Genomic DNA, 9876 nt, shown 5'->3' on the forward strand with positions numbered 1-9876 from the left:
GTCAGGGTTCAACCAGAAAAGCAGAACTACTAGGAGATACATACATATGAAGAGATTTATTGCAAGGAATTGGTTTATGTGATTGTGGGAGCTGGCGAGGCAAGGCCAAAGTCTAAAGGAAAGGCTGTCAGGAAGGGCAGGCTGGAACTCTTGGACATGAGTTGAATGCACACCCTTATGCACAAGTGGAATTTATTCTGAAAAGTTTCAGTTCTGCTCTTAAAGACTTTTAAGTAATTGAATCAGTTCCATTCAGATTGTCTAGAACAATCTATCTTAAAGTCACTTGATTATGGACTTCAGTTATCCTGCAAAATACCTTTGCAGCAACACCTAGAATAGTATTGGAATGACAGGGGACCAAAGCCTAGCCAATCAGACCCATAAAACTGACCATTGCAGGATTCTTTACCGGATTAAGGCAGCTCACGGTAGCTTACAACAAAGTTTTATTATATTATGGACATGATCATTTAGCTCTCTTTCTTTAATGTACCACTAAAGTTAATTAAAAACTAAAGTTTAATTTATAATGTTAAAATCTGTGTGTGATTCTTGGGGTAAAACCTATTTGGTCATGATTTATCGCTCTTATAATATGTTGGTCTATAACATATAGCAAGATTAAATTTGTTCTCATTTTCTTTATGAGTTTTACATCATGTAATTGTGGTTGGGCTATACTTGCCTGGGTGGCACTAATGGTAAAAAAAAACCCCACCTGCCAATGCAGGAGGCATTGGAGCCCTGGTCAGGAAGATCCCTGGAGGAGGGCATGGCAACTCACTCCAGTACTCTTGCCTGAGAATTTCATGGACAGAGGAGCCTGGTGGGCTATAGTCCATAGGGTTGCAAAGAGTTGGACACAACTATAGCAACTTAGGACCCACACATGCATACTTGCTTGTGTATGGTGTCTTCCTTCACTTTTGGTATGTCAAGATTAATGAGTTCTGCAGAAAATGACAGAAAATTCAACTCTAGCTGATTGAAACACTGGTTCAAAGAGCTGACGGGTACAGGGAAAGGTGTACTTGAAGTTGTGGCTGCACTCAGGGCTTAGATTTGATAATCAATGCTTATTTTCTCTCCATCTCTTGGTTCCACTTTCTCCCTGTGTCAGCTTTAATCTCAGGGTCCACATGGCAGGCAAATGGTTGCTCCAGGATCTGCAGCTTTAGCATCAAGGACAACCTCTTCCCAGAAGTGACTGAAAATCTCTTGGGTTTCCTTGTCCTTGACTAGGTCACATGGCCATCCCCAAGTCATTCTCAGCCATTCAGCTCAGTTCAGTCGCTCAGTCATGTCTGACTAATTGTATCCTCATGGACTGCAGCACGCCAGGCTTCCCTGTTCATCACCAGCTCCTGGAGCTTACTTAAACTCATGTCCATTGAGTCGGTGATGCCATCCAACCATCTCATCCTCTGTCGTCCACTTCTCCTCCCGCCGTCAGCCTTTCCCAGCATCAGGATCTTTTCCGATGAGTCAGTCTCCGCATCAGGGGGCCAAAGTATTGGAGTTTCAGCTTCAGCATCAGTCCTTCCAATGAATATTCAGGACTGATTTCCTTTAGGATTGACTGGTTGGATCTCAGCCATTAGGGAGAAACAAAGCTTGATGACTTGTGGGCACAGGCCTGAAACTAAGGATGATGTCACCTTCCTCGGAAATACGTGGATTTAGAGTAGGGTGGAGAGGGCTCCCTCTGAGGAAAATCAGGATGTGGTTACTAGAAGGATGAATGAACTCTGAGGAACAAAATAACAGATGCCTCCTCTCTTTGCTGCGCAAGCCCAACAAAATGGATTGGGAAGTTTTCCTTCTTTGTTTCGTGCTTTATAACCATTTAAATATCAGGAATTATTTGTTCCTTGAAGGTTGGATATAACTCACTGTTAAATCCATTCTGGGCCTGATGCCATTTTTAGAAGTATATCTTTGATGATCTGATTTCATCCATGGGTATTAGCATTTTTACCTCTTCTTCAGCCATTAAGGAAATAAATGAAAGAAGCAGCATTTGGTTTTATTTACTAAGTCTACATTTGTTTCTCATCTCATTAATTTCTGCTTTTATCTCTATTAATTCCTTATTTCTATAGAGGTTTTATTTGTTCCTCCTAGTTTTCCTTTTCCCAGCTGCTTGGATTCAATTCTCTTTCCAGGTTTGTGATAAATGTACTCAAGGCTATACATTTTTCTATAAATACTGTATTGGCCTTGAGAATTTGTTTCATTATATGATGCTCTCAGTGTCATTAGTGACTAATCAGTCATTTCAATTTTGAGTTTCTCTTTAACCCAGGAATTATAACAGTGTTTTAAAATTTCCAAGTTGCTGAGCTATTGTTATATTGTTTTGTTATCCTTTTGTCTGTTTCTTGTTTTGTTTTGTTTTTTTAACACTGTAGTCAGAAAATGTAGCCCAAATGATTTCTGCTTTGTGGAATTAAGATTTTGATTCTAAGCTAATTTTAAGGGATGGTCAATTTTTGTAAATGTACCATGTGCCTGCATGTACACTGAACTGCTTCAATTGGGTCAGACTCTGTGACCCTATGGACTGTCACCCACCAGGCTCCTCTGTCCATGGGATTCTCCAGGAAGGAATACTAGAGTGGGTTGCCGTGCCCTCCTCCAGGGGATCTTCCTGACTCAGGGATCGAACCAGCGTCTCATTATGTCTCTTGCATTAGCAGCTGGATTCTCTACCACTAGTGCCGTCTGGGAAGCCCTAAATATACCACAGATACTAAAAAAGAACATGTAAATGTGTATTCTCAGTTCAGCAGAATTTCCTATATAACTCTTAAGCCAAAATTTAAATTACAATCTTCAGATTCTCCTACAGCTTTTCTTATTTTTACTTGACCTATCAATTCTTGAACATGCATGTAAAAATCAAGTATCATTACAAGTTTGTCAGTTTCTCTTTGTAGTTATAAATCTTTTTCTTTTTATATTTTCAAACTCAGCTGTTTAGTACAAAATTTACTTGATTGTTATATCTTTTTGGTAGATTATAGTTTTATGAGTACTTTTAGCTTCTATTTAATCAGATGCTAATAATTCTGTGGCTTCATTTTTGTTTTATTAGCATTTATTCATTTCCATTATTTTATTTTTAGTCTTTTTAGCATCATATTTTTAAAATGTGACTCTTTAAAATAATTACATTGTGTGAACATGTGTGTATGTATATTTATGTATGTTGTTGAGATTTCTTTCACCCATTCTTAGAGTCTCTGTCATTTAATAGAGCAGTTTAAACCATTCACATTTATTAATGTGAATTTTGATGTTTGAATTTCTTCCCTGCTTTCTGTTTGATTGATCAAGTTTCCTTTATTTCTAATTGTTTTTCTGTTCTTTTTTTTCTGCAAGCTATAAGTACTATTGCTATTATTCTATTATTCTAAATTTTTAATAAATTTATTTCAGGACTTTTTCTTCCAATAGTATCTTAAACCTACTCCTATCTTTTATATTTTGTTGAAACTTTAGTTCCAAGTGTTATTAGTTTATTTTATTTCTATATTTTTAAAATAAATCATTTCTTTAAAATTGGATGATGTTTTATAAATTCATTTTCACTTATTCAGACTCTTAGACATTTACTGGTTTCTTTTCTTTAAAATTAAAAAAATTAACTTTTCTTTTTTGAATTCCTTTTTTGTTGTTGATCTTTCATAGTATAAAATTATTTGTTCAGAAGGAGTGAATGGGTGGTGAATTTCCTTTGTCCTTTATTATCAGAAAATATGTTAGATTTACTTTAATGCTTGGAGAAGGCAATGGCACCCCACTCCAGTACTCTTGCCTGGAAAATTCCATGGATGGAGGAGCCTGGTGGGCTGCAGTCCATGGGGTCTCGAAGAATCAGATACGACTGAGCGACTTCACTTTGACTTTTCACTTTCATGCATTGGGGAAGGAAATGGCAACCCACTCCAGTATTCTTGCCTAGAGAATCCCAAGGATGGGGGAGCCTGGTGGGCTGCCATTTATGGGGTCGCACAGAGTTGGACACGACTGAAGCGACTTAGCAGCAGAAGCAGCAGTTTGGTTGGTATAGAATTGCAGGTTCAAGATAATCCAGAAGCATAGAGAATTTTTTTTAATTTTGTAATATTTAGAAATGTCACTAGGATGTGTGTTTTCTTCTTACCACTTGGTGGGTCTTTTTATAGTTTGAGGACTCAGCTCTCAATTTTCCTATAGTTTAAAATATTTAAAAATTATATCTTTAATGATTAGATCACCTCTAGTCTTTTATCTCCAGTACTCTTGCCTGGAAAATCCCATGGACGGAGGAGCCTGGTAGGCTGCAGTCCATGGGGTCGCAAAGAGTTGGACACGACTGAGCGACTTCACTTTCACTTTTCACTTTCATGCATTGGAGAAGGAAATGGCAACCCACTCTAGTGTTCTTGCTTGGAGAATCCCAGGGACAGGGGAGCCTGGTGGGCTGCTGTCTATGGGGTCACACAGAGTCAGACACGACTGAATTGACTTAGCAGCAGCAGCAGTCTTTTATCTCAGTCTGAAAATTCTTATAAGATAAATATAAGGTTTAATATTGTCTCATATTTTTCTTTATCTCTTTGTGTTTTCACTCTAGTTCCTAGGAGATTTCCTTAACTTTATCTTCATGTTTTTAATTTTCAGGGATAATTTCTCTTTATTTGATTGCTTCTTTTCTATAAAATCTACTCTTATTTCTTGAATGCAAATTCTTTTGGATATCTCTGAGGATACAATACCTAGAGCCAACAGAGATACAACACCTAGAGCCAGACATCTTACAATGTGAAGTTAAAAAGCTAGTGGAGGTGATGGAATTCCAGTTGAGCTATTTCAAATTCTAAAAGATGATGCTGCGAAAGTGCTGCACTCAATATGCCAGCAAATTTGGAAAACTCAGCAGTGGCCACAGGACTGGAAAAGGTCAGTTTTCATTCCAATCTCAAAGAAAGGCAATGCCAAAGAATGCTCAAACTACCACACAATTGCATTCATTTCACACGCTAGCAAAGTAATTCTCTAAATTCTCCAAGCCAGGCTTCAACAGTACACTAACCAGGAACTTCCAGATGTTCAAGCTGGATTTAGAAAAGGCAGAGGAGCCAGAGATCAAATTGCCAACATCCCCTGGATCACTGAAAAAGCAATAGAGTTTCAGAAAAACATCTACTTTTGCTTTATTGACTATGCCAAAGCCTTTGACTGTGTGGATCACAGCAAACTGTGCAAAATTGGGAATACCAGACCACCTGACCTGCCTCTTGAGAAACCTGTATGCAGGTCAGGAAGCAACAGTTAGAACTGGACATGGAACAGCAGACTGGTTCCAAATCAGGAAAAGAGTATGTCAAGGCTGTATATTGTCTCTGCTTATTTAATTTATATGCAGTATACATCATACAAAATGCCAAGTTTGATGAAGCACAAGCTGGAATCAAGATATCTGGGAGAGATATCAGTAATCTCAGGTATGCAGATGATACCACCCTTATGGCAGAAAGCGAAGAACTAAAGAGCCTCTGATGAAAGAGGAGAGTGAAAAAGTTGGCTTAAACCTCAACATTCAGAAAACTAAGATCATGGCATCCAGTCCCATCATTTCATGGCAAATAGATGGGGAAAGAATGGAAACAGTGACAGACTTTATTTTGGGGGGCTCCAAAATCACTGCAGATGGTGGCTTCAGTCATGAAATTAAAAGATGCTTGCTCCTTGGAAGAAAAGCTATGACCAACCTGGACAGTATATTAAAAAGCAGAGATATTACTTTGCCAACAAAAGTCTGTCTAGTCAAAGCTATGATTTTTCCAGTAGTCATGTATGGATGTGAGAACTGGACCATAAAGAAAGCTGGGTGCTGAAGAATTGATGCTTTTGAACTGTGGTGTTGGAGAAGACTCTTGAGAGTCCCTTGGACTGCAAAGAGATCCAACCAGTCAATCCTAAAGGAAATCAATCCTGAATATTCATTAGAAGGACCGATGCTGAAGCCGAAGCTCCAATACTTTGGCCACCTGATGGGAAGAACTGACTCATTTGAAAAGATCCTGATGCTGGGAAAGATTGAAGGCTGGAGGAGAAGGGGACAACAGAGGATGAGATGTTTGGATGGCATCACCAGAGAAGTGAGGATACAAGTTGGAAGTCTTTCAAAGTTTCCCTCTGTCTCCTACATTATCTCCAGTTCCTCTAGAATGGATTATTTTGATTATTCATTTTGTTTCTTCCTCATGCTCCTGGTTTGCCTTAATGGTGATTCATGTTGGTCATTTCAGATTTGTAAATTTAAAATTAAGTTGTCTAATATATTCAGGAAACTGGTATGAATTTCTTTTGGCTGTGTAGTCTTGCTTCCAGGATAGGCCTTCCCTGGAAGGGAGACTCTCTGCAGCTCTGTGTAAGTGAGAGAGTGGGAGGGACTTGCATACTATTGGATTTCTTTTAGGAAGAGTGAGGAGACCATAGACAGGCTGGTGACCATGTGGTTACCAAAGTAAGGAAGACTTTCTCCTCTGTGTAAAGTACTTCAATAGACTTTACTGCTGAGCATGGCTGCCTGATTGCCTTCTCTTTCCCCTTCCCATGTTCACTGCAGAGATTTGACTCTATTCTTCTTCTCTGGCCTCAATATCAACACAGTCATCCTCCCTGTATCAGTTATTGAGTGCCATATAACAAAACTTAACTTAGTGCCTTAAACTCTATAACTTAGTGCCTTAAAGCAGCAATGATCTGTGAATTCTCATGACTCTATAAGTTGCTTTGGGTCATTCTTCTACTCACGTGACATTGGTTGCATCCACTTACACTGCTGCCAGCAGCTAGGCTGGGTTGGAAGGCCCAAGAAAGCCTCCCTCTCGTGTCAGGGGGCTCGGTGCTGTGTTGCTTGTCTGCTGAAGCCCCTAGTTTCTCCACCAGGTGGCCTCTTTCTCTACATGGTTTTTAATCCTCCAGAGCCTCTTTCCAGGAGGATAGGACCGACTACCTTACCGAATGGTGGCCAGGGTCCAAGAGGGAGTATTCTATGCAGATGAGCCCCTCAAATTGCATCAGGCTTGCTGATATCCTAGTGGTCAAAGCAAGTTATATTGCCAAGTCCAAAGTCAGTGTATAGGGAACTCCACAAGGATATGACTACTGAGATGGATGCTTCACTGCCACCAAGGTAACAGTTTATCATACCTCCTAAAGTAGATCTTTCACGTTGTTTAGAAAGCAGTCTACCAAACTTCCATACCAGGGGCAAAATCCACAGCCAATCATTCTATACGTGTTGGGAGAGGAAGGGGCTGGCCAGCCATTTGTTAATTCAACAGTTCTTTATCTGATGTTTGCACTGTGGCCTGCTCCCTATCCCCTGTACTTGGAGTCTCTCCAAGGCTCTGCTGGAAAGGACAGTTTACATCTCTTTAGCCAATTTCTTCTCAGCTGATTTAACCACTCTGTTTTTCTCCATAAATCTTCTGTCTGCTTTTTATCTTCCAGAAAGTGTTCCATTTTTTAAAATCTCCTGTGATGCCATAATTTCCAGTTTTTTGGGTTGATATAGATGTTTTGTGTGTGTGTGTTTTTTTTTTTTTTTTTTTGCATATTGTTCTACTATTTCAATGGAACTTGAAGAAGAATGGGAGGATTTGTATGTGCTTCAAAACCCATCTCGGTCACAAGAACAAGTAAAACCCTGCAAGGTGTATTCATTTTGTAAAAAGGAAAAGAAAGTAGTGAGATTCCTGTCACTATGGGTATGTATTCACATGACAGGAAGATATGTGGTGGTTGGAATACATGACCGTTTTGCCTTTTGCCAGTTCTGAGATGTTGGAGGTACTTCAGCTTTTTCTTCCTCAGGAATCAAGGTTGATGCGTTAATGCTGATTGTTGTGATTCAAGGCCCTGCTGGGACCAGGACTGAGACCTTGCGGCTGGCTTTTTAAATGATATGGTTCAGACTGCTGTTTTGCTGTTAAAGAAACAAGGCACGGGGATGGGAACAAAAGCCGCCCCACAGTTTAAAAGCAGAACTGGGATTTGAACTTGGGCCCCCAGGCACTTAACCTACAATCATTCCACCACACACTTTCCTGCATCTTGCCCCCATTTATACCTCTGAGCACCCTTAAGGGAAGCCCAGGAATTCCCTCCACCCCAGAATACCCAGAGATGAAGGATTTGAGCCTAGAGGTGCCCCAAATGAGACAGATGTCTGTCTGACTCCTCCCCCCACCCCACCAAAAGGTGATTATTTGAGCTGGAGCTGACAGCATGTTCGGATCATACATTCTCCATCCCCCTCCAGCACCATCTCTCCCCAACTTGGTTATCTATTTACCTATCTATTTACGTGAGACTTTTTTTTTTTTCCCAGTGAATTACGTCTGCAAGGCAGTAAAATGTTATGTATTTGCAAGGCCCATAATCTTTAAAAGCCCAGTGATGCCAGCTCCAGACAGCAGCAAGCTCCCTCCAGTATGTTAATAGATAGTATTAGGGCAATAATGAAAACACTTGAGACAAGTAAGCTCCTATCAAAAGCTGAGTAATAGGGCTTCGCCGAGTGAATCACAATGCAGAAGAGATTAAGACGTCTGCTGTTGTGCAGTGTCTATTCAGACTAACAGCTGCTCCGTTTCTGATTAAAATGGGGTTGGGGAGACCTTTTCGAGCAAGTCCCCTTTTTATCCTGCTCTGTCCTCATCCTTCCCACCTTCACCCTCACGCAGAGGCACCTTCATTTGCACTTAGCCACGGCCGTTCAGACATACACAGACTAGCAGAAGAGACTCACAGACACAGCCTGCAGCGTCACACACACACAGAGCCACAGTCGCACACACAGCCACCGGCACCAACACACAGCTAAACGGAGGCATCCAGGCACGTACACACACAACCACATCCTTGCGCACAGGCGCACATGGAACAGTCTCACACACTCATGGCCCCAGTCAGTCTCTCACACACATTAAATTACAATCTGTCACAAACATAGTCTCACATGTGCATTAAATTCCAATCTGTCACACACACGCTCTGCACACATGGAGTCACAACTACACACTCACAGACAATCTAACCAGAGCCACGAACCCACACATACCTGGCTGGACACCTCCACACAGAGCCCTAGCAAGTTCTTCACATGCAGAATCACACTTGTGATCACAGTCAGTCATATACACACAGGCAATGGCCGTGAACCTTCCTACCCACATACAGTCGCGGTCATAAATACTCACACGCAGTCAGGGGCTCACACACGACCCTAGCCTGGGCACGTAGGAAAGGAGGCTTTTCCTTACCTGCAGATGCAGAGCTGGTCTGCACCCCTGCAAACCCCCAGCTGCAAGTGTACACATAGTACAAGTCAAATATACATCCAGGCACACGCTCAGGTGCAGATGCTGCTCTGCACGCTCCAGATAGTGACCCAAGATGGAAGACTTGATCTGCAAGCCATGGGCTGCCTCCTGAGCTGGTTCAGTGGCCTCCTGAGAAAGAAAGTCCTCAGGGAGCAGGCCCCAGATTCTGCCTTCTCCAGTCCCTGCAAGGCCGTAGCGTGAAGGGAGACCTGGAATCATTTCTGTGGTACCTAAGATATAGAGCCTTGACCTTGAGTGGAACTGTAGGAAAACTCAGAGCTGTCCAACTGGCTACTTCAGGAGGCGGTGAGTGCTCCGTCAGTGGAGGCGTCATGTGCAGGCAGGCAAGGATGAGGAGGAGGGACTCCTGCACTGCACCAGGTGAAAAGGATGCTCTGAAGGTCCAGCCCAATCGTGATTCTGTGCCCCAAGTTTCTGTGAGTCTTCTTTCCCCAACCCCCATCCCACCAGTGACTCCCTTTCTCTGCCC

The sequence above is a fragment of the Ovis aries genome, chromosome 1 (genome assembly GCF_016772045.2).
Source record: "Ovis aries strain OAR_USU_Benz2616 breed Rambouillet chromosome 1, ARS-UI_Ramb_v3.0, whole genome shotgun sequence".
Classification (NCBI taxonomy): domain Eukaryota; kingdom Metazoa; phylum Chordata; class Mammalia; order Artiodactyla; family Bovidae; genus Ovis; species Ovis aries.